Source organism: Phoca vitulina, unplaced genomic scaffold, assembly GCF_004348235.1.
Source record: "Phoca vitulina isolate PV1807 unplaced genomic scaffold, GSC_HSeal_1.0 scaffold3, whole genome shotgun sequence".
In the NCBI taxonomy this organism is placed as follows: domain Eukaryota; kingdom Metazoa; phylum Chordata; class Mammalia; order Carnivora; family Phocidae; genus Phoca; species Phoca vitulina.
Window position 1 is genome coordinate 77,870,288 of NW_022589706.1, and position 4,292 is coordinate 77,874,579.

The following is a 4,292-nucleotide window of genomic DNA, read 5'->3' on the forward strand; positions in this document are numbered from 1 at the left end:
AAATAATAAGTCTTAAAATCAGGTAGACTGATTCCTCCCACTATATTCTTCTGTTTCAAAATTATTTGAGCTATTGGGATTCCTTTGACTATCTATATAAATTTTAGAATAATCTTGTCTATATCTATATACCTATGAAAAATCTTGCTGAGATTTAGAAAAATAATTGTGTTAAACCTCTATATCAATTTGGAGGAGATCTGACATCTTTAATATGATGAGTCTTCTAATCCATGAACAGTGTATGTCTCTCTGTTGATTTCTTTTCCTCAGCATTTTGTAATTTAGCATTCAAGGACTTTACATATTTTGTTAGGTTTACAACTAAATATTTCATTCTTTGTGAGCAATTATAAATAGCATTTACTTTTGGTTTTCATGAGCACATTCCTTATATACAGAAATACAATTAATTTTTATATGTTAATCTTATATCCTATGACCCTACTGAACTTGCTTATTAGTTTTAAGGATTTGTTTTTGTTACCGATTCCTTGGGATTTTTATGTCATCTGCAAGTAGGGATAGATCTTTTCTGATTTGTATGCTTCTTATTTCCTTTTCTTGCCTTTATTGCACTGGCTAGAAATTCAGTACTCTGTTGAATAAAAGTGGTGAGATAGGAAATCCTTGCCTTCTTCCTGATCTTAGGGGAAATTTCCTCTCTATTCCCAGTTTTCTGAGAGTTTTTATCATAAATTTGTGTTGAATTTCATAAAATGCTTTCTCTGCACTAATTGACCTAGTCATGTGATTTTTCTTCTTTAGTTGTTAATATGATGGCATATATTAATTGATTTTTGAGTGTTGGACCAGTTTTGCTTTTTGAGAAATTTGTTCATCTATATTGTCAAATTTATGCATGTAGAGTTGTTGGTAGTATTTCCCTATATCTTCATTTTATAGTTATCTATGATATTTTATTTACTTACTTAGAATATATTGTTTTATTATAAATATCTCCTTGGAGTATCTGAGATATGCATCATTTAGTTGATCCTTTTCAAACAGGTGTCACGGAGTACCCAGTGTTGCATAGAAAAATGAAAAACTGTTTTATTCGATCTTTGGTATAGATAGTACAACTAGATATGGCAAAAAGTTTTTATAAGTCCTGACAGCCAGAATTATTTTGCAAAAGCTTTTTAGATTACATTCTAATCCTTTATACAAAAGACAACCAGATTCTTTTCACAATATATGATACATATAAATTTACTTTTACCTTTGTATTCTGAATATCCCAAGTATATCAACTCACTATCTCCCTTCAAAAAGCTATAATCCATCTTATTAAAGATGAAAATATATTAGTATTAACAATGATTAGATGTAGCTGTATTTTTTATAGGAATTCTATTTCATAACAAATCACAGAGTGACACAGTTTCATGTTCTGCAGAGTTTTGATTTCTTATTATCATTTACACTTATTTTCAGTGTTGCCTAAGGCAAAGTTGTTGCCTTGGTAGCACAAAAAAATGTACACTTTTATTCTAGGCCAGAAAAGCTGAAATTCTTGTAGCTTTATACTATGCTCATTTTGATGAGTATCTCAAGATGGGGATGGCAGGTACAGTGTCTTCATGCTCTTGCTCACCATTTCTGTACCAATGGAGACATATCTCATTAACCAGCCAGAGCAGTCTGCTCCAGAGAGTAAGGCAAAAGATTGTTATTCATTGTAACATAATCTTTCAGGCAACCATTTCCTAAGCAGCAACCTTACCTACGAGATGAAGCTCACCAGCCTTCCCTATCCTATATGTTTTATGAGGAAATTATTTAAAAATAAAATGAAATAAAAAGCATGAAACTATTAGTTTCCACCTGAAACTTATGGATGGTCATTGATAGGCACCTTTTAAACAAAAGATTATTTGGAAATGAAAGCTTTTTTTTTTTTTTTTAAAGATTTTATTTATTTATTTGACAGAGAGAGACACAGCGAGAGAGAGGGAACACAAGCAGGGGGAGTGGGAGACGGAGAAGCAGGCTTCCTGCAGAGCAGGGAGCCCGATGCGGGGCTCGATCCCAGGACCCTGGGATCATGACCTGAGCTGAAGGCAGACACTTAACGACTGAGCCACCCAGGCGCCCCTGAAAGCTTCTTTTAAAGTATATAATAGACTGACAGCAGAAAAATATTACTGTAATACCATTACTTTTATAGCCATACTGTACAAAATATGCTGAAAACTGTATGTTGTCAGATTTCAAATTAATCTGTGGTTCTCTATGGTTCAAAATTGATATTTTTAAATAGTGAAAGCACTGGTTTCTTATTATGATTGTTATTATGATTCTGACTACTATATTATAACTTTTAAAAGGTTTATCTTAAATAGGATACTGTAGTAATCATATTTATTCATTCATTCACTCCACAAATATTTCTTGAACACAATAAATGTCAGCCACTGTTTTTAGCTCCAAAGATAACTGGGAAACAAGAAAGTCAAAGTTCTGCTCCCATGAAGGATGATAAAGACAGCTAGAAATGTACAGACAAACATCCATACATAACTTTACACAGAGTACAGAGATAGGTGGTTAGCTAGAGAACACTTGGTAACTAATTTAGATTTTTGGGTGAGGGGTGGCTTCTCAAAGAAGCTGATAATGTGATCAGAGACATGAATTACATAAAGGACTCAGCTTTGTGAAGCTGGGACAGGGAATGAACATTCCATGCAGGCAGAGCTGACCACATAATTTGTGGGGCCCCTTGCAAAAAGAAAATGTGGAACCCCTTGTTCCAAAAGCAGAAAAAAATACCATTAAATGTGCTAAAATATAAAGCTTTCTCATTTCTTCTATGGTCTTTCATTGGACTTGATACAGTATTTTTTATTTATTATATTAATATTATGATATATTAATGTTATTCTCAGCAAAGAAAATTAAAATTTATAATTATTAAATAAATGTTACCACTCATCTTTATATTGTGTCATGCCAGTTTTAAATGCAAAAGTAAGAGAATTTAACTCACAGGTGGTATCTCCTCACAGATGGCATCATGAATATTGCACAATTTTTTATTTCAGAGCTTGTATATACATATATCTTTAACTCATAGCAGAAGCATTGTACAAAATTGATTCAACTATTTTTCTCAGCTGCTTTTTTTACTTTTTTTTTTATTTTTTTTTTGTGGAACAAGAACTAAGTTTATTTGTTCATTTCTTGCACTTGAAGTATTCCTCGATGACATCCTTCACCTGAGACTCTTTGCCATAGTCCTTAACCACCACACAACTGCAACCAACCACTTTATGGGGTTTTCCCTCTGTCAATTTTACAGAGGCCTACCCATTCCCCTAGTTTCTTGTTGTCATCAACCTTGATTAGGTTGATTTGGTGTTCAACACAAAGGGCCTCCACCAACTTGACATACATAGGCTCATCACAGTTGGATGCAAGCACACAAAGATGGGCCTGGCGCTTGTCTAAGGCTTTGGCAGCTTCGCGAATTCCACGTGCCAGGCCGTCGTGGATGAGGGCGGTCTTCAGCACCTCTTGTAAAGCAGTATTAACGTCCATCACACCTCCAGCATCAATGCCTTCCTCGGCCATGGCGGTGGATCACGAGGGTAGCCGAATCTTGACTGCACGTGACCTTCCGCCTCCGCACGACTGGGCGGGGCAGGGAAAGAGCTGTTTTTTTTACTTCTTGATAGGCACACATTCTATAAACATTCTCCACCTTGAGCTTAACTTATAAGTAAGGAAGGACTAAATGAAGATGAACATGGGTTAGTTATCCTATTTTTCTCTTTCTTTCTATCTCATGATTCTCAGTGTAGGTGGTTAGCTAATACTGGGAAGACACATGAGCAAGAAAGGTTATGGATAGGGCTCTTTGATTATTCATGCTTCTTAAAACATTACTGCTTCCTTTCAATGTTTGAAGCAAGTTCTGGTTCTCAATAGAAGGTGTGCCATCTCAGAGCTGGCAGTGTGCCTGCTTACTAGACATGCTTACCTTGTACTCACTTTGAGTCATATTGAACCTTTACTACACACTGTAGGTCTACCAGAATTCTGTGGTCATGGGGCCCTGTAAGTGCTACATGCAAATAAGGTGGCAATGAATGATGGAAATATTGTATGTATTTCCTCTGCTCACCCATGTGCTCCACCGTGCCACTGAATTTCACTTACAAAACACAAGTTAAAAGATAAAATTATTTAAAAATTTGAGATTGCATCAGTAGGGCATTAAACCAAGTATGGGGCCCTTTTGATAACAGGGCTCTGTGTGATTCCACAGGTCACACACCCATGAA

The 4,292-nt window shown here is 35.3% G+C and overlaps 1 pseudogene; it reads right to left on the reverse strand.

Annotated features, from left to right (window-relative positions):
- Nucleotides 1-3,160: 3,160 nt before the first annotated feature.
- LOC116628466 lies at nucleotides 3,161-3,579 on the reverse strand (annotated as a pseudogene).
- Nucleotides 3,580-4,292: the final 713 nt, after the last annotated feature.